The 26,049-nt window shown below is 40.6% G+C and overlaps 1 protein-coding gene across 2 annotated transcripts in view; it reads right to left on the bottom strand.

Annotated features, from left to right (window-relative positions):
• Window positions 1-26,049, bottom strand: part of LOC148775308 (frizzled-3-like) — a 100,257-nt gene that overhangs the window by 38,822 nt on the left and 35,386 nt on the right. The window lies entirely within an intron of this gene.

Raw genomic sequence — 26,049 nt, forward strand, 5'->3', positions numbered from 1 at the left:
TTGTGATTCACACAGTCAAAGGCTTTGGCATAGTCAAGAAAGCAGAAATAGATGTTTTTCTGGAACTCTCTTGCTTTTTCCATGATCCAGCAGATGTTGGTATTTGGTCTCTGGTTCCTCTGCCTTTTCTAAAACCAGCTTGAACATCTGGAAGTTCACGGTTCACGTATTGCTGAAGCCTAGCTTGGAGAATCTTCTATACAGGCATTCTCAAAGATGTTGTAGTCTGGTTCCATACCACCACAAGAAACAAATACCACAATAATGTGAGTCATGGGGATTAATTTGTTTCCCAGTATATATAAAACTTACATTTATATTATAATGTAGAATGTAGTATCTACTCCTGAGAGTCTAAATAACAATGCTCATATCTGCATTAAAAAATAGTTTATTGCTAAAAAATCACCGGAGCCTTCAAGTGACTCATACTGTTTTCGTTGTGGAGGGTCTTGCCTCGATGCTGAAGACTGCTGACTGATCGGGGTGGTTTCTGTAGGCTAGGATGACTGTGGCAACTTCTTAAAATAAGATAATAATGAGGTTTGCCGCATCCTCCTTATACTCTTCCTTTCATGAAAAATTTCTCTGCAGCATGAATTACTATCTGGTAACATTTTACCCAATGTAGAATGTCTTTCAAAACTGAAGTCAATCCTCTCAAACCCTGCTCTTGCTTTATCAACTAAGTTTATGTAATATTCTAAATCCTCTGTTATCATTTCATCAGTCCTCAGAGCATCTTCACCAGGAGTAGATTCCATGTCTAGAAATCATTTTCTTAATGCATACCCATGAGAAGCAACTACTCATCCGTTAAAAAGTTTTATCATGGGATTGAGGCAATTGAGTCACATCTTCAGGTTCCACTTCTAATTCTAGTTCTCTTGCTATTTTTCTACCACACTGGGTATTATTTCCTCCACCAAAGTCTTACAGCCCCGCAAGGCACCATGAGGGTAGGAATCAACTTCTTTCAAACTCCTGCTAATATTTATATTTTGACCTCTTCCCTTGAATCGTGAATGTTCTCAATGGCATCCAAAGTGGTGAATCCTTTCCAGGTTTTCATTTAACCACCCAAATCCATCAGAGGAATCACTACGGTAGTTATAGCCTAAAAATGTATTTCTTATGGGACTTCTCTGGCAGTCCAGTGGTTAGAATTTGGCACTTTCACTGTGGTGGCCCAGGTTCAATCCCTGGTCAGGAAACTAAGATCCTGCAAGATATGAGGTGTGCCACTCCCAAAATATACTTCTTAACTAATAAAACCTTGAAAGTTCAAATGACTCCTTGATCTGTGGGCTGCAGAATGAATGTTGAGAAGGTAGGCATTAAACAACATTAGTCTGGTACGTCTCCATCAGAGTGCTTGGGTGACCAAACGCATTGTCAATAAGCAGTAATATTTTCAAAGGAATCTCTTTTTTCTGAGCAGTAGATCTCCACAGTGGGCTTCAAATATTTAGTAAACCATGTTGTAAACAGATGTGCTGTCACCCATGCTTTGTTGTTCCATTTACAGAGTACAGGAAGAGAAGATTTAGCATAATTCAGAACGGCAAATGAGCATTTTGTTACCGTTCACCTGCCATGTCATATCCTACTCTCTTGAAACCCCACGGACTGTAGCCCACTAGACTCATCTGTCCATGGGATTCCCCAGGCAAGAATACTGGAGTGGGTTGCCATTTCCTTCTCCAGGGGATTTTTCCCACTCAGGGATCAAACCCACATCTCCTGCATTGACAGGTAGATTCTTTACCACTGAGTCACCAGACCAGCTGCATTAGCCCCTAACAAGAGAGTCATCCTGCCCTGTGAAGCTCTCAAGCCAGGTACTGACCTCTCCTCTCTAGCTATGAAAGTCCTGGTGATATCTTCTTCCAATAGAAGACTGTTCTGTCTACACTGAAAATCTGTTGTTTAGAACAGCCACCTTCATGAATGACCTTAGCTAGATCTTCTGGATAACTTGCTGAAGCTTCTACATCAGCACTTGCTGCTCTGCCATGAACTCTAATGCTACAGAGATGATGTCTTTCCTTAAACTTCATGAAATCGACCCCAGCTAGCTTCAATCCTTTCTTCTGCAGCTTCCTCATCTCTCTAAACCCTCACAGAATTAGAGTTAGGGCCTTGTCTCAGATTAGGCTTGAGCTTAAGGGAATGCCATGGCTGGATGACCTATGCAGATTCCAAAGCCTTCTCCATATCAGCAATAAGGCTGTTTTGTTTTCCTATCATTCATGAATTCACTAGAGTTATCATTTTTTATTTTCTTTAAAAACCTTCCCTTTGGATTCACAACTTGGCTGCTGGGCTCAAAAGGCCTAACTTTCGGCCTGTTTCAACTTTCAACATGACTTTCTCACTAACCTTAATCATGTCTAACTTTTGATTTAAACTGAGAGGTATGCAACTCCTTTCACTTGAACCCTTAGCAGCCACTGTAAGGTTAGTTGGCCTGATTTCAATATCGTTGTGTCTAAGTGAATAGGGAGGCCCATGGAGAACTTTTCTACGTAAACCCACCCCCAAAACTTGTGTGACTTGCTTCATGGGAATATTTGCTTTATTGCAGTGGTCTGGAACCAAACCTGCAATATCTCAGAGATAAGCCTGCTATGCAAGTGTTACCAAAATGTGACACAGGGATATGAAGTGAGCAAAGATGTTGGATAAAAAGGCACCAACAGATTTGCTCAACACAGGGTTGCCACTAACGTTCAATTTGTAAAAATTGTGGTGTCTGCAAAACAAGAGTCCAAAATGCAGTACCTGGATTCAATGTCAAAAATGACAGAACGATCTATTCGTTTACAAGGCAAACCCTTCAATATCACAGTAATCCAAGTCTATGCCTTGACCAGTAATGCTGAAGAAGCTGAGGTTGCACAGTTCTAGGAAGACCTACAAGACCTTCTAGAACGCACAACCAAAAATGATGTCCTTTTCATTAAAGGTGACTGGAATCCAAAAGGAGGAAGTCAAGAAACACCTGGAGTAACGGGCAAATTTGGCCTTGGAGTACAGAATGAAGCAGGGCAAAGGCTCACAGAGTTATGCAAGAGAATGCACTGGTCATAGCAAACACCCTCGTCCAACAACACAAGAGAAGATTCCACACATGGACATCACCAGATGTACAATACTGAAATCAGATTGATTATATTCTTTGCAGCCAAAGAAAGAGAAGCTCTATAAGTCAGCAAAAACAAGACTGGGAGTTGACTGTGGCTCAGATCATGAACTCCTTATTGCCAAATTCAGATTTAAATTGAAGAAAGTAGGAAAAACCACTAGACCATTCAGGTATAACCTAAATCAAATCCCTTACGATTATACAGTGGAAGTGACGAAGAGATTCAAGGGATTAGATCTGACAGACAGAGTGCCTGATGAACTGTCGATGGAGGTTCGTGACTTTATACAGGAGACAAGAATCAAGAACATCCCCAAGAAAAAGAAACGCAAAAAAGCAAAATGAGTTTCTGAGGAGGCCTTACAAAAACATGTGAAAAGAGGAGAAGCGAAAAGGAAAGACACACTCATTTGAATGCAGAGGTCCAAAGAATAGCAAGGAGAGATAAGAAAGCCTTCCTCAGTGATCAGTGCAAAGAAATAGAGGAAAACAGCAGAATAGAAAAGACTAGAGATCTCTTCAAGAAAATTAGAGATAATAAGGGAACATTTCATCCAAAGATGGGCTCAATAAAGGACAGAAATGGTAGGGACCTAAGAGAAGCAGAAGATATTAAGAAGAGGTGGCAAGAATACACAGAAGAACTATACAAAAAAGATCTTCATGACCCAGATAATCACGATGGGATGATCACTCACCTAGAGCCAGACATCCTGAAACGTGAAGTCAAGTGGGCCTTGGGAAGCATCACTACGAACAAAACTAGTGGAGGTGATGGAATTCCAGTTGAGCTACTTCAAATTCTAAAAGATGATGCTGTGAAAGTGCTGCACTCAGTATGTCAGCAAATTTGGAAAACTCAGCTGTGGCCATAGGACTGGAAAAGGTCACTTTTCACTCCAATCCCAAAGAAAGGCAATGACAAAGAATGCTCAAACTATCACACAATTGCACTCATCTCACATGCCAGTAAAGTAATGCTCAAAATTCTCCAAGCCAGGCTTCAACAGTGCATGAACTGAGAACTCCCAGATCCTCAAGATGGATTTATAAAAGGGAGAGGAACCAGAGATCAAATTGCCAACATCCGCTGGATCATGGAAAAAGCAAGAGAGTTCCAGAAAAACACCTACTTCTGCCTTATTGACTATGCCAAAGCCTTTGTGTGGATCATAACAAACTCTGGAAAATTCTTAAAGAGATGGGAATACCAGATCACCTAATCTCCCTCTTGAGAAATCTGTATGCAGGTCAGGAAGCAACAGTTAGAACTGGACATGCAACAACAGACTGGTTCCAAATAGGAAAAGGAGTACGTCAAGGCTGTATATTGTCACCCTGCTTATTTAACTTCTATGGAGAGGACATCATGAGAAATGCTGGGTTACAGGAAGCACAAGCTGGAATCAAGATTGCCGGGAGAAATATCAATAGCCTCAGATAGGCAGATGACACCAACTTTATGGCAGAAAACGAAGAACTAAACTGCCTCTTGATGAAAGTGAAAGAGGAGAGTGAAAAAGTTTGCTGAAAACTCAACATTCAGAAAATTAAGATCACGGCATCTGGTCCTATCACTTCATAGCAAATAGATGGGGAAACAGTGGAAATAGTGACAGACTTTATTTTGGGGGGGCTCCAAAAACCACTGCAGATGGTGACTGCAGCCATGAAATTAAAAACACATGCTCCTGGAATAAAAGTTATGACCAATCTAGATAGCATATTAAAAATCAGTGACATTACTTTGCCAACAAAGGCCCATCTAGTCAAACGTTTTTCCAGTAGTCATGCATGGATGTGAGAGTTGGACTATAAAGAAAGCTAAGCCTTAAACATTTGATGCTTTTGAACTGCGGTGTTGGAGAAGACACTTGAGAGTCCCTTGGACAGCAAGGAGATCCAACCAATCCACCCTAAAGGAAATCAGTCCTGAATATTCATTGGAAAGACTGATGCTAAAGCTGAAACTCTAATATTCTGGCTATCTGATGCAAAGAACTGACTCATCGGAAAAGACCCTGATGCTGGGAAATATTGAAGGTGGGAGGAGAAGGGGACTACAGAGGATAAGATGGTTGGATGGCATCACCAACTCAATGGACATGAGTTGGAGTAACTCTGGGAGTTGGTTATGCACAGGGAGGCCTGGCGGGCTGTAGTCGATGGGGTCACAGAGAGCTGGACATGACTGAGCGACTGAAGTAACTGAAGTGAAGTGTCTGCAAAGCACAATAAAGGGAAGTGCAATAAAACAAGGTATATGTGCTTTCTTGACTAATTTTCTGTTTACCTATTCATTTTTTGTTTTTAAGGATATGTATTTCTTTGGTTCCATTGAGTCTTAGCTGCGGTGTGTGGGCTTGGTTATCCTGCAGCACGTGGGATCTTAGTTCCCTGACCAAGGATCAAACCCATGTCCCCTGCACTGCGAGGCGATTTCTAACCACTGGACCACCAGGTAAGTCCCTACCTATCTGTTTTAATAGAGATATGCTAATCTGTGGGCTCCTCCGTTTTCCTTCTGATCCTGTCACTTTTCACTTTTAAGGCTGTGTTAGGTGTTATATCAATGCTCCAGCTGCCCAATGCACTTCAGTGCTCACTGTCAACAGTATTCTATCTCATGTCACTGTTGCCACACCAGTGTGTTTCCTCATCATACCATCACATTTCTCAAGTGTATCTTTTCCTATTTACCAATGTATTTCTTTCAAGCCTGTCTGTGCTATACTACTGTTTTTAAACAATATATAGTTTCCTCTTATTAAAGTATAAACTCAACGAGGAGTTTTTTACCCCAGGGGTCTTATTCCCAGAGCCTAGATCAGTGTCTGGCACATAGCAGGTGCTCATTAAATACATACATACATTTACAATATGTACTTATACTTGGCTTTATGAGAAAAAGTTATAGTTAAAAGTATTCAGTACTTCCATCTTCTTGAACAAGACTAAGTATTCAGTACTTCCATCTTCTTGAACAAGACTACGCTCCTAGCACACTTGAGCTACCTAATATGTAGTTATTTTCCAGAGACTCAGAATAACCTTTACAAAAATAATTGGTTTTGTTATTATCATTGTTTAGTGGCTTTCCCAAAAATACACCCTCATCCTATCTTGGGGTTCTCTTTTCTTTCTGCTAGAGGATGCTTTTTAAAAATTCTTATAGATAGGGTATGCTGAAGATAAATTATTTTATCCTTGACCCAAAATGTCTTTCTCTTGTCCTCAATCTTCAGTGGCACCTTAGATGGATAAAGTTATCATCACTCAGCATTTTAAAGATATTAGTTCATTATCTTCTAGCTGCTATTGTTGCTGTTGAGAAGCCTGCACAGTTGATAATCTTTTGGAGATTTCTTCTCTCTGGTAGCTTTTAAATGTCTCTAGTTAGAAGGCAATGGCAAGCCACTCCAGTACTCTTGCCTAGAAAATCCCATGGATGGAGGAGCCTGGCGGGCTGCGGTCCGTGGGGTCGCAGAGGGTCGGACACGACTGAGCGACTTCACTTTCACTTTTCACTTTCACACATTGGAGAAGGAAATGGCAACCCACTCCAGTGTTCTTGCCTAGAGAATCCCAGGGACGGGGGACCCTGGTGGGCTTCTGTCTATGGGGTGACACAGAGTCGGACACGACTGAAGTGACACAGCAGCAGCAGCAGCAGCAGCCTTCTAGTTGCTCTATCCTTATAGCTGCAAACAATGTTTCTCATTGTGATTGGTTTTTACTTGTCCTGCTTAGTATTCAGTGTGTAATTTTAATATGAGGTTTCGAGTTTTCAGTTCTGATAAATTCAGGAAGTAGTTCTTTAGTTATCATTTCTTAGTCATTCTTACAGCCCCTTGTTCTAGAACGGCCATTCGATGTATACTGAAGCTTCTCAATCTATTTTTAATATCTCTTAATGGCATAATTAGGTAATTTTGAGTATTTTATGTCTTTGTTATGTATTTTGAGTGATCTAGAGTTATAACAATTTTCCACTTTACTAGTTCTATCTTTAATCATGTCTACTTTAGAATTCATTCCATCTATTGACTTAATTCCTATAACTACATTTCTAGGCAAATTGACTTTTATTTTTGTCTATTCTTATTTCATTTCTGCTAATTTATCATAAGTTCTTATTCTTTTAAAGTGCTTTTTATTATTTATCTATTGAAGAATACTAAACATACATATTTTTAAAATAAGTCTTTAGAAAATTATTACTTTCTATTTACTACTTTTATTACATTTGGGAGTGAATCCATCTCCTGACTTGATTTTATTGAATGACTTTTTAGGTTTAGCTTTTTTTCTTTAATTGTGCTTTGGAATTTCTGTATACTCACTCCCTCTATTTATCCACCATGTTTCATTCATTTTTGTCTTTACCAGTACCCATGGGGCCCTGGACTTCCCTGCTGGCTCAGGCAGTCGACCCAGGTTTGATCCCTGGGTTGGGAAGATCCTCTGGAGAAGGAAATGGCAATCCACTCCAGCACTCCTGCCAGGAGGAGGAGTCTGGTAGGCTACAGTCCATGGGGTCGCAGAGTCAGACATGACTGAGCGACTTCACTTTACTTTACGAGGCCCTCGTCAAAAACCAGGTCTAATATTGATGACTGCACACTCCAGGCATTATCAGCTACCATAGACTCAGCTACTGAGTCATTAAAGTTTGGCCCTCTCACATCTCTAGATAAATATTTTGAGTGTTTTTATGCTAAATACAGTTTCAGAAAAGAGCTGCTTCCACCTTTCATGTAAACTTTCTTCTAGGAGCAGGAGAGTCCCATTTCTGACTCCTACTTTTAACTGGTAAGCCTAGTCAGAGGACTCTCTGACTCCCATGCAACACTTTTACTTCTGTATACCCATAGAAACTGAATGCCTAGCCACCCCAGCCACTTCAGACCTGGATTCTAGTAGCCCACGCTTTTATCTCCAGTCATCATTTTGCATTTCTATTCTACAAGTTAGCATATTTTGTCTTTTAGGCTGACTCTGTTTAAAAATTCCCTTATTACACTTTAGCTCTAACTGGCGCATGATTATAGCTGGACTGGTCCATACAGTCAAAGATATGATGTTTTCAGTACTCATGTACAGCTGTTAGAGTTGGACCATATAGAAGTTTGAGTGCCAAAGAATTGATGCTTTAGTTCACTGTGGCGTTGAAGAAGCCTCTTGAGAGTCCCCTGGACTTCATGGATATCAAACCAGTCAATCCTAAAGGAAATCAACCCTGAGTATTCAATGGAAGGACTGATGCTGAAGCTCCAATACTTTGGACACTTGATGTGAAGAACTGACTCACTGGCAAAGACCCTGATGCTGACAAAGACTGAAGAGAAAAGGAGAAGCAGGTAGCAGAGAATGAGACGGTTAGACAGCATCACTGACTTCATGGATATGAAGGTGAGCAAACTCGATGAGACGGGGAGCCTGGTGGGCTGCAGTCCACGGTGTTGCAAAGAGTCAGACATGACTTAGCAAATGAACAACTACTCACAGATGACAATACCATTTACTGAATGGAAATAATTGGGGATGGAATGCAGGAACAGGGACAGTGTTTAAGAAGAAAAATTAAGAATTGTATTTCAGACATGTTGAGTTGGAGATGTCATATAAACAGATACACGTCTGCAGTTCAGAAGAAAAGTTGACCTATATAATCCAAGATATGGGACTGAATATATTTACCCAGAAAAGGAGGAGAGAAGAAAAAGGGAACTTGGGGGAGAAACCGCATCCGATGACTTCTTCATTACTTTTTAACTACATTGTATTATCTTTCATAAATTAGAAATACTGTCCATATATCACAAATGCTTGTATTAAAGGAGTGCTAAAAACAACATCAGTAATAACAGCAACAACCAAAACCTTCAACTGGGCAAGACAGTAAAGAGAAGAATTGTAGGTCAGAAGGTTGTAACGTGGGACATTGTGTATTACACGGTTCTGGTTAAAGCCAAATCCCCAGGGAAGACAAGTCAGTACCTGCCATGATAACGATACAGTGAGAAAGCAACTCAAGCTAAACAGAAAGAGACTCATAGACTTTAAAAATAAACTTACAGTTACAAAAGGGGAAAAGTGGAAAGGAGGGATAAATTGGGTTTGGGATTAACAGATACACATTACTGTATATAAAACAGAGAATCAACAAGGACCCACTGTATAGAGAACTGTACTCAATATTCTGTAATAACCTATATGGGGAAAGAATAGAAGAAGAATGGATATCTGTACATGCATAACTGAATCGCCTTGCGGTACACCTGAAACTAGCACAGTATCATAAATCAACATTACTCCAATATAAAATAAAGTTAAATTTTAAAATACCACCTTAACAGTGGAAAAGCCTCATCTGATGTATTTCTTCGGTCTCTTTACTGGGAACTGACGGTGAAACCCCAGCAGAAAAGGCAGACAATCCGCCTCCACCACTATCCCTATATCTTGGTCATCGTCCTTTTTCTACAACTGCCTGCTTTGCTGTGAAGAGCCTACTTTTCCTATCTTTTCAACAACCAGTCTCCACTAACAACACTCTAATGTCAATCAACAGAATTTTGCAACATGACTTTATTTGAACACAATATGGAAAATATTTTCCCAATTTAGATCCATCATCTACCAAAGACCCTGGGGCTTAAATTCTTTTTAATTAAATAGAAAAAATCATTCACGCTAAAGTGGGAAAAAAAGTCTCACAGAAGAAAAAAAACACCAAGGATATATGTATCGTTATTGTGGTGGCCTAAGTCCAATTATTGTTTCCGAGACTTTGGCTCTGAATCAGGTAGGCAGAGTATTTGGCTTCTCTCCCAATCAAGTGGAATCCATTCAAGTGGAGTTACAGGTATGGGATGGATCCATCACCATAGCCTCTCTCTCCCCACAGGCCAGCATCGGCATCTGGACAATAGAGAGGCTGGCCCATCAAATGCCTGATGCACTGAACTACAGAGTAGGACCCCACCCAGGGTGCCACGTTAAGTGCCAGAGGCGCCAACATACAAACTAGGATCATAGCCCGGGGGGCCTCTCTATGTGCCTGACACACAGAACAACAGAGAAGGACCCCAGGCAAGGTAGCCCTCTAAGTGTTCGAGCAGGCGGAGCTACCGGTAGAATGGCCAAAGAGGCCTTTCGATCGCCAGCTACACGAGGCTCTGATAGGGACGTAACTCCGGCAGTGGAGGCAGTCCATATCCTTGCACACTAGGCACTGCCAGGGTCCCTGCAAGCCAAGCAGCTGCACCACCTTCAAGCTCAACTCTCACTGGGGCAGAGCTGCCACAGGCAGCTGTCCGCTATATTGCGTCTATGCCCACAGGGTCACTTCCGTTCCGTTCTGTTCCGTCGCTCAGTCGTGCCCGACTCTATGCGACCCCGTGGACTGTAGCCTACCAGGCTTCTCCAGGCAAGAATACTGGAGTGGGTTACCGTTTCCTTCTCCAGGGGATCTTCCAGACCCAGGGATCAAACCTGGGTCTCCCGCATTGGAGGCAGACGCTTTAACCTCTGAGCCACCAGGGAAGCCCAAGAACTGTCCAACTCTTTGCTGTCCTGTAAACTGTGACCTGCCAGGCATCTCTGTCAGGGAGGAGGGGCATTCTCCAGACAAGAATACTGGAGTGTATTGGCCAATACTGGTTGCCATACCCTTCTAGAGCACTGTATGTCCTGCTGCCCTCGTCGCCAACTCCCCTGAGGACCTGGTGCTGCTGCCAGAACCCCTGCAACCCAAGCAGCTGAACCACCTCCACACCTGGCCTTCACAGGGGTAAACCCAAGTCCTCCAGGGCAGCCGCAGGAGCAAACACCAGTGGAGGACCCACATGTATAGGTGGAAATAAAACCACAACTGGAACCCAGGGGCAGTGTGGCTAAGGAAGAAGACCTAAAACCTTCCCACCAGCTGTACAAGCTGCAGATTAAATCCACACGATCAACTAGGCAGACTCTGTGTCTATGGAATATATAAAAGGTCATTGAGAACTCCCACAAAAGAAAACTCACTAATTCTGATAGCTTTGGACACTGGAGCAAGAACACACAGGAGTTGGACCAGATTAGAATCTAAGCTGCCCCCACAGCAGGTCCAGAGATCAGCACAGTGCTGGAGGGCATCCTAGGGAGGTAAAGTGGACTGTGACTCCCAGCGAGGGAAAGGACGCTAACAGCAATGACTCAAGAAAAACATTTATTATTCTTATTTTTTGACTTGTTCTGTAGATTCTTTTGGCTTTTTTCTTCTTTTTTTCTCCTTTCCACCCACCTCTGTTGGAGCTGTCGATTTTACTGGCACTATGAAATCCAATGGATGCAGAAAAAGCCTTTGACAAAATTTAGCACCCATTTATAATTAAAACTCTTCAAAAAATGGGCACAGAAGGAACCTTCCTGAACCTAGTAAAGGGCATATATGATAAGTCTACAGCAAACATTATTCTCAATGGTGAAAAACTGAAAGCATTTCCCCTAAGATCAGGGACAACATAAGGGTGTCCACTTTCACCACTATTATTCAAAATAGTTCTGGAAATCCTAGCTACAGCAATCAGAGAATAAAAAGAAATAAAAGGAATTCAGATCAGAAAAAAAGAAGTACAGCTCTCACTGTTTACAGATGACATGATACTGTACATAGAAAACCCTAAAGACAGTATCAGAAAATGACTAGAGCTAATCAGTGAATTTAGTAAAGATGCAGAATACAAAATCAATACACAGAAATCACTTGCATTTCTATATACTAACAATGAAAAATCAGAAAGAGAAACTAAGGAATCAATCCCATTCACCACTGCAACAAAAACAATTAACTATCTAGGAATAAACTTACCTAAGCAGACAAAAGAACTGTACACAGAAAAGTATAAGACACTGATGAAAGAAATCAAAGATGACACAAACAAATGGAGAGATATTACATGTTTCTGGGTAGGAAGAATCAATACTGTGAAAGTGACTATACTACCAAACACAATCTACAGACTCAACGCGATCCCTATCAAATTACCAGTGGCATTTTTCACAGAACTAGCACAAAAAAATTGAACAATTCATTCAACACAAAAGACCCCAAACAGCCAAAGCAGTCCTGACAAAGAATGGAGTTGGAGGAATCAACCTTCCTGACTTCAGATTATACTACAAAGCTACAGTCATCAAGATAGTATGGTACTGGCACAAAAATAGAAATATAGACTGATGGAACAAGAGAGAAAGCCCGAAATAAACCCATGCACCTATGGGTACCTTATTTTTGACAAAGGAGGCAAGAATTTACGATGGGGCAAAGACGGGCTCTTCAATAAACGGTGCTGGGAAAACTGGACAGCTACAGGTAAAATAATGAAATTAGAACACTTCTAACATGATTCATGGGGTCGCGGAGAGTCGGACACGACTGAGCGACTGAACTGAACTAAACTGAACACCTATAAAAAGATAAACTCAAAATGGATTAAAGACCTAAATGTAAGATCAGAAACTATAAAACTCTTAGAAGAAAACATAGGCAGAACACTCAGTGACATAAATCACAGCAAGATACTCTATGACCCACCTCCTAGAGTAATGGAAATAAAAACAAAAGTGAACAAGTGGGACCTGATTAAACTTGAAATCTTTTGCACAGCAAAGGAAACGATAAGCAAGGTGAAAAGACATCCCTCAGAATGGGAGAAAATAATAGCAAATGAAACAACTGACAAAGGATTAATTTCCAAAATATACAAGCAGCTCCTACAACTCAATGCCAGAAAAACAAACAACCCAACCAAAACGTGGGAAAAAGGCCTAAACAGGGGGAACTAAAGAAGATTGGGGAGGAATCGGACGGGGCGGCCACTTTCTCCCCCACAAAATAAGAACATTTGAACGCTGAGTAAATCCCACAAAAAAACTTCTGAATACCAGCAGAGGACATCAGACACTCAGAAAAGCAGCCCAGAGTGGATGAAAGGAGGTAGGAAATAGATAAAAAGATAAAAAGAGAGACAAAAGAGGAAGGGACGGAGCTCCATCCCAGGAAGGGAGGCTTGAAAAAAAAAAGAGAGAGAAGTTTCCAAACACCTGGAAACACTGGTGAGTGGAACCTCAGAGGGCCGCATAACTGGGAGACAAAAGACATAAATAATTAAAACTCATAGACTAAGTGCCCAGAGGAAATTCTCGGCAGAGAAGCGGCGCAGACGCCCGCACCCCTCACTAGCGGATGGGGGCTGAGCAGGGAGGAGAACAGGGCTTGAACGCCCCAGGGCAAGCTGAGGGCTCGAACTTAAGATATCAGAGCAGAGACTGCAGCTGAAGAGCGAGAGGGCTGGGAAAAGCCTGCGAAAAGCCCCAAGCCTGCCCCACCCACAGAACCAGGCACGGAGTGGAGCGAGCCGGTAGCGGGCGGCCCATCCCGCAGCCCCCACCAAAGCAGGCGGGGAGGGCAGCCCGCGCCGGGGCAGGGGCAGCCACGGCCCCAGAGAGGCTTCCCGTGCCAAGCTGCAGGCAGGCTTTCTTGCTGGCCAGGACTTCTTGGGTTCGGGCCAGTCGATATCCGCCTGAGAAAGTGCATCGGTTGTGTACTCTCAGAAAACCGAGCGGCAGGGACCGGGAAGGCGATAAGTCGCAGCGACCGCGCTCGCCAAACGCCTGGTCACCTGAGCTGCTAGGACAGGGGAAGGCACAAAACGCAGGCCCAGCCAAGTCTGTGCCCTTGTCGAGTACCCGAGGACCTGAATCTGAGCCGCTCAGACTTGGGAAATGCATGCAACCCAGTGCCAGCCGCGGACAGCTTGCAGCAGAGCAAACTAAAGCCTAAGCAGCATAAACAGGGAAAGCACACACGCCTTTATAGCTGAGATACCGCGAGCACTCTCCACAGACGCCAGGGATATTTGTTAGCTGTTCCTCCCAACCCATAGCAGGACTGAATAGGAGAGCCGGGGAGGGAAAAAAAAGTGTCCACCACCGCATCCTGGTGTCAGGATGGGAATTAGACACTGAGGAGACCACAAAACAGAAGAGCTTTTTCAACAGAAGGAACTGCCTTGAAAGTAATAGAGGGAGAAGCCTTGAGCCTCCTGCAAGAATAAGACTGAAAACCAGAGACAGTGGCTAAAGGTCAAATCCTGAGAACACCAGAGATCTCCGGTTCCAGAGAACATTAATTGATAGATACTCATCAAATGCCTCCATACATACACTGAAACCAGGCACCACCCAAGGGTCAACAAGTTTCAGTGAAAGACATACTACGCAAGCTATCCAGCAACACAGGAGAATAGCACTGAGCTTCAATATACAGGCTGCCCAAAGCCACCCCAAACCCACTGACATCTCAAACGCATTACTGGAAACTTCATTGTACTCCAGAGAGAAGAAATCCAGCTCCACCCACCAGAACATCGACTCAAGCTTCCCTAACCAGGGAACATTGACAAGTCACCCATCCAACCCCACACACAACGGGGTAACTACATAATAAAGAGAACTCCACAAACTGTCAGAAGACAGAAAGGCCACCCCGAACACAGCAATATAAGCAGGATGAAGAGGCAGAGAAATACCCAACAAGTAAAGGAACAGGATAAATGCCCACCAACACAAAAAGAGGAAGATATAAGGAACCTACCCGATAAAGAATTTCGAATTTTAATTGTGAAAATGATTCAAAATCTGGAAAGCAAACTGGAGTTACAGATAAATAAACTGGAGAAAAGGATGGAGAAGATGGAAGAAATGTTCAATAAGGAATTAGAGGAAATAAAAGAGTCAATATACAATGAATAATACAATAGATGAGATCAGAAACATTCTCGAGGGCACAAACAGTAGAATAACGGAGGCAGAAGACAGGATAAGCGAGTTAGAATTGTAGAAATAAATGAAACAGAGGGGGAAAAAGAAAAAAGAATTAAAAGAAATGAGGGCAATATTAGAGACATATGGGACAATATTAAACGCCCCAACATTCGAATCATAGGAGTCCCAGAAGAAGAAGACAAAAAGAAAGACCATGAGAGAATACTTGAGGAGATAAAAGTTGAAAATTTCCCTAAAATGGGGAAGGAAATAATCACCCAAGTCCAAGAAACGCAGAGAGTCCCTAACAGGATAAACCCAAGGTGAAATACCCCAAGGCACATATTAATCAAATTAACAAAGATAAAACCAAAGAAAAAATATTAAAAGCAGCAAGGGAAAAACAACAAATAACACACAAGGGGATCCCCATAAGGATAACAGCTGATCTTTCAGCAGAAACTCTACAGGCCAGGAAGGAATGGCAAGACATACCTAAAGTGATGAAAGAAAACAACCTACAGCCCAGATTACTGTACCCAGCAAGGATCTCATTCACATATGAAGGAGAAATCAAAAGCTTTGCAGACAAGCAAAAGCTGAGAGAACTCAGCATCACCAAATCAGCTCTCCAACAAATACTAAAGGATCTTCTCTAGACTGGAAACACAGAAAGGGAATATAAACTCGAACCCTTCCCTGGTGGCTCAGAGGTTAAAGCGTATGCCTCCAATGCGGGAGACCCGGGTTCGATCCCTGGGTCGGGAAGATCTCCTGGAGAAGGAAACGGTAACCCACTCCAGTATTCTTGTCTAGAGAATCCCATGGACGGAGAAGCCTGGTAGGCTACAGTCCACGGGGTTGCATAGAGTCGGACATGACTGAGCGACGGAACGGAAAGGAAAACAATAAAGAAAATGGCAACAGGATCATACTTATCAATAATCACCTTAAATGTAAATGGGTTGAATGCCCCAACCAAAAGACAAACGCTGGCTGAATGGATACAAAAATAAGACCCACGTATGTTGTCTACAAGAGACCCACCTCAAAACGAGGGACACAAACAGACTGAAAGTGAAGGGCTGGAAAAAGATATTCCACGCAAATAGAGACCAAAAGAAAGCAGGAGTAGCAATACTCATATCAGATAAAATAGATTTTAAAACAAAGGCTGTGAAAAGAGACAAAGAAGGAAACTACATAATGATCAAAGGATCAATCCAAGAAGATATAACAATTATAAATATTTATGCACCCAACATAGGAGCACCACAATATGTAAGACAATTACTAACAAGTATGAAAGGGGAAATTAAAAATAACACAATAAGAGTGGGAGACTTTAATACCCCCACTTACATCTATGGATAGATAACTAAACAGAAAATTAACAAGGAAACACAAATTTTAAATGATACAATAGACCAGTTAGACCTAATAGATCTCTATAGGACATTTCACCCCAAAACAATGAATTTCACCTTTTTCTCAAGAGCACATGGAACCTTTTCCAGGATAGATCACATCCTGGGCCATAAACCTAGCCTTGGTAAATTAAAAAAAAATGAAATCATTCCAAGCATCTTTTCTGACCACAATGCAGTAAGATTAGATCTTAATTACAGGAGAAAAACTATTAAAAATGCCAACATATGGAGGCTGAACAACACGCTGCTGAATAATGAACAAATCATAGAAGAAATCAAAAGAGAAATCAAAATATGCATAGAAATGAATGAAAATGAAAACACAACAACCCAAAACCTCTGGGACACTGTAAAAGCAGTGCTAAGGGGGAAGTTCATAGCAACACAGGCACACCTCAAGAAACAAGAAAAAAGTCAACTAAATAACCTAACTCTACATCTAAAGCAACTAGAAAAGGAAGAAATGAAGAACCCCAGGGTTAGTAGAAGGAAAGAAATCATAAAAATTAGGGCAAAGATAAACGCAAAAGAAACAAAAGAGACCATAGCAAAAATCAACAAAGCCAAAAGCTGGTTCTTTGAGAAGATAAATAAAATTGACAAACCACTAGCAAGACTCATCAAGAAAGAAAGGGAGAAGAACCAAATCAATAAAATTAGAAATGAAAATGGAAAGATCACAACTGACAACACAGAAATACAAAGGATTATTAGAGAATACTATCAGCAATTATATGGCAATAAAATGAATAACTTGGAAGAAATGGACAAATTCCTAGAAAAGTACACCTTGCCAAAACTGAACCAGGAAGAAACAGAAAATCTGAACACACCCATCACAAGCACGGAACTAGAGGAAGTAATTGGAAAGCTTCCAGCAAACAAAAGACCAGGTCCAGATGGCTTCACAGCTGAATTCTACCAAAAATTTAGTAACGAGCTAACACCTATTCTACTCAAACTCTTCCAGAAAATTGCTGAGGAAGGAAAACTTCCAAACTCATTCTATGAGGCCACTATCACCCTAATCCCAAAACCTGGTAAAGATCCCACAAAAAAAGAAAACTACAGGCCAATATCACTGATGAACATAGACGCAAAAATCCTTAACAAAATTCTAGCAATCAGAATCCAACAACACATTAAGAAGATCATACATCATGACCAAGTGGGCTTTATACCAGAAATGCAAGGATTCTTCAATATCTGCAAATCAATCAACATAATACACCACATTAACAAACTGAAAAATAAAAATCATATGATTATCTCAATAGATGCAGACAAAGCCTTTGACAAAATACAACATCCATTTATGATAAAAACCCTCCAGAAACTGGGAATAGAAGGGACATATCTCAACATAATAAAAGCTATATACAACAAATCCACAGCAAACATTATCCTCAATGGTGAAAAACTGAAAGCATTTCCCCTAAAGTCAGGAACAAGACAAGGGTGCCCACTCTCACCACTACTATTCAACATAATTCTGGAAGTTTTGGCTACAGCAATCAGAGCAGAAAAAGACATAAAAGGAATACAAATTGGAAAAGGAGTAAAACTTTCACTGTTCGCTGATGACATGATCCTCTACGCAGAAAACCCTAAAGACTCTACCAGAAAACTACTAGAGCTAATCAATGAATACAGTAAAGTTGCAGGATATAAAATCAACACACAGAAATCCCTTGCATTCCTATACACTAATAATGAGAAAATAGAAAGAGAAATTAAGGAAACTATTCCATTCACTGTTGCAACGAAAAGAATTAAATACTTAGGAATATATCTACCTAAGGAAATAAAAGACTTGTACATAGAAAACTATAAAACACTAGTGAAAGTAATCAAAGAGGACACTAATAGATGGAGAAATATACCATGTTCGTGGATTGGAAGAATAAATATTGTGAAAATGAGTATATTACCCAAAGTAATTTATACATTCAATGCAATCCCTAGCAAGCTACCAACGATATTTTTCACAGAACTAGAACAAATAATCTTACAATTTGTACGGAACTACAAAAAACCTCGAATAGCCAAAGCAATCTTGAAGAAGAAAAATGGAACTGGAGGAATTAACCTGCCAGACTTCAGGCTCTACTCCAAAGCCACAGTCATCAAGACAGTATGGTACTGGCATAAAGAGAGAAATATAGATCAATGGAACAAAATAGAAATCCCAGAGATAAACCCACGCACCTATGGACACCTTATCTTCGACAAAAGAGGCAAGAATATAAAATGGACAAAAGACAGTCTCTTTAACAAGTGGTGCTGGGAAAACTGGTCAGCCACTTGTAAAAGAATGAAACTAGAACACTTCCTAACACCATACACAAAAATAAACTCAAAATGGATTAGAGAGCTAAATGTAAGACCAGATACTATAAAACTCCTAGAGGAGAACGTAGGCAAAACACTCTCTGACATACATCACAGTAGGATCCTCCATGACCCACCTCCCAGAATATTGGAAATAAAAGCAAAAATAAACAAATGGGACCTAATTAAAATCAAAAGCTTCTGCACAGCAAAGGAAACTCTAAGCAAGGTGAAAAGACAGCCTTCAGAATGGGAGAAAATAATAGCAAATGAAGCAACTGATAAAGGATTAATCTCCAAAATATACAAGCAGCTCCTGCAGCTCAATTCCAGAAAACTAAGTGACCCAATCAAAAAATGGGCCAAAGAACTAAACAGACATTTCTACAAAGAAGACATAAAGATGGCTAACAAACACATGAAAAAATGCTCAACATCCCTCATAATCAGAGAAATGCAAATCAAAACCACCATGAGATACCACTTCACACCAGTCAGAATGGCTGCTATCCAAAAGTCTACATGCAATAAATGCTGGAGAGGGTGTGGAGAAAAGGGAACCCTCTTACACTGTTGGTGGGAATGCAAACTAGTACAACCATTATGGAGAACAGTGTGGAGATTCCTCAAAAAACTGGAAATAGAACTGCCATATGATCCAGCAATCGCACTCCTGGGCATACACACCAAGGAAACCAGAACTGAAAGAGACACATGTACTCTAATGTTCATTGGAACACTGTTTATAATAGCCAGGACATGGAAGCAACCTAGATGTCCATCTGCAGACGAATGGATAAGAAAGGTTTGGTACATATACACCATGGAGTATTTTTCATTCATCAAAAAGAATGCATTTGAATCAGTTTTAATGAGGTGGATGAAATTGGAACCAATTATACAGAGTGAAGTAAGCCAGAAAGAAAAACATCAATACAGCATACTAACGCATATATATGGAATTTAGAAAGATGGAAACCTGAATCCTGTATACGAGACTGCAAAAGAGACACAGGCATATAGAACAGTCTTTGGGACTCTGTGGGAGAGGGTGAAGGTGGGATGACTGGGGAGAATGGCATTGTAGCATGTATATTATCATAAGTGACCAGTCTAGGTTCAATGCATGATACAGGATGCTTGGGGCTGGTGCACGGGGATGACATGGAGGGAGGATATGGGGAAGAGGGAGGTGGGAGGGGGGTTCAAGAAAGAAAACACATGTACACCCGGGGCGAATTCATGTCAATGTATGGCAAAACCAACCAATATATTAATGTAAGGTAATTTGCCTCCAATAAAATAAATTTAAAAAAAATTAAAAATAAATAAATAAATAAAAGTACCAAAAAAAAAAAAAAAAAAGACCTAAACAGACATTTCTCCAAAGAAGACACACAGATGGATAACAAACACATGAAAAGATGCTCAACACTGCTCATTATTAGAGAAATGCAAATCAAAATTACAATGAGATATCACCTCACAGCGGCCAGAATGGCCTTCATTCAAAATATCTACAAACAATAAATGCCAGAAGTGTGTGGAAGAAAGGGAACACTCTTGCACTGTTGATGGGAATGTAAATTGATACAGCCGCTATGGAAGATGGTATGGAGATTCCTTAAAAAATTAGGAATAAAATCGCCATATGACCCAGCAATCCCACTCCTAGGCATATACCTTGAGGAAACCAAAGTTGAAAGAGACCCATGTATCCCATTGTTCACTGCAGCAACCTAGTTGTCCATTGACAGATGAATGGATAAAGAAGTTGTGGTACATATGCACAATGGAATATGACTACAGCCATCAAAAGGAAGGCATTTGCGTCAGTTCTGATGAGGTGGATGAACCTAGAAGCTATCACACAGAGTGAAGTGAGTAAGAAAGACAAACATAAATATTGTATTCGAATGCATATAGATGGAATCTAGAAAAGCACTACTGAAGAATCTATAGGGCAACAACGGAGAAACAGAGGTGGAGAAGAAACTTATGGACATGGGGAGACGGTAGGAGACGATGAGACATTCTTCACCACCTCAAATTCTATTTTATTATGTCTATGTTAGGGCCCAAGAAATCTGCATTTTGACAGTTTTCCAGACTTGAGAAAGCATCACACGCACAGTACAGAAAAAATCAGGGACGTGCTGCAGACATTCTCACATGATCGCAAGTACTGTTCTCATGAACTTCCTTCATTTTCAGTTTTCTTGGCAGCACCAGTTTCTAAGCCTTCAGACTCCCATCAACTAGATATTCAGTAGTTACATGGATCAAATCGTTTCCAAGAAACTGTCACTGATATTAAGTTTGCCAAATACATGTATAAGCTTATACTGAAGCTGATTAATACAAACCATTTTCTTCACAAGGCTTGGATTATAAAGAGAAATGACAGACTTACTGCACAGAGGCATTTATTAGAACTCTGTAGTAAGCCAGAGCTTTAAGAGAAAAACACCTAAAAACACTCTATCCTTGAGTTCAAAAGAAGACACAAACTTGTAAACACAATACAAGATACAGCAGTATGACATATGAAGCAATCAAAATTATGAAAGACTTCATGTCAGTCCCTCAACACAGGATTTTTGCATCAGTATTTGCCAGTACTGGCAGTATGGCAATCAGTATTCCAACAAAAAATGCGAGCAAAGGCACAGAGGTTCGAATAGGGTGTGTGTAGTATTGCTGGGGCACGAAGAGCACATGAACTGTAAACACAAGAGGTAAGCACTTTCAGAAACATGTGTATGTGTGTGTGTGTAAACACTGACATAAACATATCAATGGACACATCTGTACATTCAACCACCAACTCACCACAGACACACTCCTTACTTTCCAATCCTTCCAAAACCAAACTCTTGATTCCCACTCCTCAGTTTCTCCATTTTCACAAATGGTAATCCCACTCTTCTAGTTGCTCAGGCCAAAACCCTTGGGGTCCTCTTTGAAACTGCTTCTGCGTATCCACCTCACAACCTACCAGCACTTCTTGTCTTTCGACTTCACAACGTATCTAGAATATGACCACTTTCCACGTCCTCCACAGCATCCACCCAGTTTGAGCGATTAATACCTCATCCTTGGATTTCTGGAGTGGTTTCCATTTCATCTCCATTTGTACACAAGAACCAGGGTGATCCTTTAAAGACATGCCACCCCTGTGCTCATGATCATGTCTCTTCCACTCAACATCTTCTGACACACTCAGATTCAAATCCAAATTCCATAAAGGAGCTCTAAAGACACCTCCCAACCCCAGTGCTTACTGATAGAATTTCCTTCCCTTCTCCCTTACTCACACGGCTCGAGACTCTGTGGTGTCCCCGTTGTTCTGTGAATATAACCAGCATGCCTCCACTTCAGAGCCTCTGCACTTGTTGCTCTGCTTCCTCTGCCTGGACTGATCTTCCCTAGATATCTGTATCATTTGTTCTCTCAGTGTGACGTCCCTGTCACACTGTCTCTTTATTAAAAAGGACTTCCCTAATGTCTCCATACTGTATTACTGTCACCTAACTCTATTCTTTCTTATTGGCAGTCACTGCTATCTGACATTATCTACTTATCCATATCCTACCATTACAGCCATCACTTGAACTGTAGCTCCATAAGAACAGACCAAGTTTTGTTCACTACTCATCTCCACTATCTGGAGTAGTGTCTAGCACATGCTGCTGCTGCTGCTAAATCACTTCAGTCATGCTACACTCTGTGTGACCCCACAGATGGCAGCCCACTAGGGTTACCCTGTCCCTGAGATTCTCCAGGCAAGAACTCTGGAGTGGGTTGCCATTTCCTTCTCCAATGCATGAAAGTGAAAAGTGAAAATGAAGTCGCTCAGCTGTGTCCGACTCTTAGTGACCCCATGGACTGCAGCCCAACAGGCTCCTCCGCTCATGGGATTTTCCAGGCAAGAGTACTGGAGTGGGTTGCCACTGCCTTCTCCGGTCAAGCACATGGAAGACATCCAATTGATATTTGCTGAATGGATGACTGTTGACTAAATATATTCATATAGCCCTTACCCAACTTAACAGCTTCCCTGGTGGCTCAACTGGTAAAGAACCTGCCTGCTACTGCAGGAGACACAAGAGACGTGGGTTCAATCCTGGGGTCAGAAAGATCCCCTGGAGAAGGAAATGCCAACCACTCCAATATTCTTGCCTGGAAAATTTCATGCATGGACAGAGGAGTCTGGTGGGCTATATATATAGTCCACAGGGTCTCAAAAAGTTCTACATGACTGAGTGCTCACCCCACATACAAGTTAATTAAAAAGATGAGTAGAAGGAGTATGGAAGACATTTGAGCTGTACAAAATTGAGAGCAGAGATAACTGATGAGCCATAACTAAAACAAGATCAGGCAGTGAGAATGAGACAGCTGTGAAATTAGTTAAAAGCAACAGAATCTACAATTGACCGGATGTGGGAGCTTGGGTCAATGAAGGAGAAATATGCCTTCTAGGAATTTAAAAAAAAAAAAATGAGCAAGGAGTAAAATCAATTTTAGACATGTGGAAGTTGAGGTACTTGAGACAAATTCAGGTTAGGATATCCAATGGCTGCTTGTTAGGCAGATTTGGAACTTACCAGAAAGATGACAAGGCTATAGATTTGGATTTAGGAGGCATCAGCGTGTGGGGAACAGTTAAAATCAGTGAGATGAAATTATCCAGAGGAAACATGTAGAATCAAAAGGAACAGAAACCGATTGCTAAGAAGCACCAGGAAGAAGATGCAAGAAAGGAAAGTGAGAAGGACTGGACTGAGATTTAGCAGACTAGCAGACCACAATAGTGTGCACAAAATGCTGAAGTGATTTTCAGGGAAGGAGGACAGACTCAGGTTGAGGGGAGTAAGGGTCACATACGGAATGACTGTGAAATGAAATATAGGTTTGAAGTGAGTGACGTCGATTTGGCGTAAGTGCTGAGGAGAATGAATAGAAATTTTCCCGTTGATCACACTGGAAACTGACTAAAGACAAAGAGCAAATAGAGCGGCTATGGTTTAAACTGTCTAGCAATAGAAGAATAGATAAGCAAAATACAGTAATCTATACAATGGAAGACAAGAAAAAGGAAAGAACTATTAATGAACACAAAACCATTAATGAGTCTTGAAAACAGAGCATAGAAGAGCACTCTTCACTCAAGCACAATGAGAGTTATACACATATGGCTTCATTTGTATGAAGCTCTAGGATACACACAGTGATCATCTAGGAAGGATGCTAAACAGCAGTTTCCTCCAAAGGATGGCACAGACATGGGCTGACTAGCAAGGAGCATGAGAGCGTGAGGCAATGGTAATGATCAGGTTCTACACCCTCCTAAGGATTTGGCTTTCTAAGCTGCAGGTTTTTTATCAAAACTCAGGTGCTGTCTTTAGATCTGTGCATTTCCTTGTAAAGTTTTAAACGGAAGAAAAAAAAAAAAAAACTACAGACAAATGTTTGGTGAAGGACCTGATAAAATGTCTGTGAGGACAGTAACTGTTGTCTCTCTTTTATTTTTAAATACACTCAAAGAGTAATGTAGATTAGTAGATCAGTAGAGGGATGGACAGATGTGATAAAGCAAATATAATAAAACAATGATAGAATTTGGACTGTAATAAAAAAAAAGGTGTTGCTATGATTTAAATAATTAAATATGCAGCATAATTAATTTGTAATAAATTAGTTGAATTGGTCCAGCTAGAGATCTGAACAAGCACAGTAGATGGAATAAGTTGAAATTGTTAGCAAAAGTACTATTTTATGTGACAGACAACAAAGTTAACCTACGTAAAAAAAGAAATGAGATCAGGAAGGGAGCTATTAGGAAAGGTGAGATCAAACCCCATAACTTTGGGGTATCCATAGAACTGAAGAAGAGGTACAGTATGAACAAGGATATGAGAGATGTGGAAGAATGAAAGGTTATTATGAGAGATCAGTTTGTCAGAAGTTAAGGAAGAATTCAGAGTTATGCAACTCCAGGCAAAATACTGAGGACATAAAACAGATTTAATACTAACAAAACAGAGATCATATGACATTTCTATAACTGTACATAATCTGTTAAAATAAAAAGACCACTAAACAATTGTAGTTAGACACAAAACTTAAAATAGGATTCCTGCTGAGGTAATTCATAACTGTTGTTATAAATACCAATAAATTTAGATTTCTAAAAGAGGAACGATAAATATAAGGTTTTGGGGAGACAGTGGATGAATGGTTTGATGGGTCTAGACAAGAGAGTATGTCAAATAGGTGAAAAACAGAGTAGACAAATAAAAGAAAGTCAACTGTCAGTGAACTGACTACAAGTAACTCATACATGTTTTAAGTTTCTCCATCTATCAAATGACAGTAACAACCTGAGCTTTTTACCTATCTCCAAGGGCTATTGACAGATGATAAATAAAATTAATTTTAAACATGAAGGAGAAATAAGTGTTCTGTGCAGCACTGCCCATAATAGCAAACCCTTGGAAATAACTTAAATGACCATCAGTAGAAGATGGCTAAGTAACTACAGATAGTAGTATTAACACAATTGGCCATTACATAGCAATTAAGAGGAAAGAACCAGGCTAGCAAATATAAACAACAGATACAGATATAAACACAGATACATGTACAACATTATATATTTATATATATATATGGAACGTAAAAAAGCATACAATGTTGCTTATGGATATGCTTGTGATGCACACTAAGAGTATAAAAACAAACGCAAGAAGAATTAATGACAGATTCAAAACAATGATGGTCTCATCTCTGGGGAGAAAAGAAGGCAATGAAATCAAGATGGATACTAATGAAGGAATCTTCAACTCTACCTGTACTATTTTATTTCTTTAAAAAAGAAATCTGGGGCATTCCCTGGTGGTCCAATGGTTAGGACTTGGTATTCTCATTGTCTGGGCTCCAGGTTCCATCCTTAGTTGGGGGAACTAAGATCCTGCAAGCCATGTGGGATCCTGGGTGTGGCCAAAAAAAAAAAAAAAAGTCTGAAGCAAACACTGCAAAATATTATTGGACAAAACTAGACAGTAAGAGTTGCTTTATCCTTGAAACATTTAAGAACATGAAAAGGTACATTATAGTATAAAAAAATGCAGTATTACTACCACACACGTTATTACTAACAATTATGTTCTCTTAAACAAATCTATAAGACTGTCAGGTAATATCCTCAAACCTTTAGGAAATGCTTACAATCTATATATTGGAAGTGATTTGAAAAGTATCTGACACTTTCTGGGTCTGGGTATGGTAATACATGATAGTAAAACAGAACAAAGGGACTTT

The sequence above is a fragment of the Moschus berezovskii genome, chromosome 16 (genome assembly GCF_049115385.1).
Source record: "Moschus berezovskii isolate FMDL1 chromosome 16, NW_MosBer_1.0, whole genome shotgun sequence".
In the NCBI taxonomy this organism is placed as follows: domain Eukaryota; kingdom Metazoa; phylum Chordata; class Mammalia; order Artiodactyla; family Moschidae; genus Moschus; species Moschus berezovskii.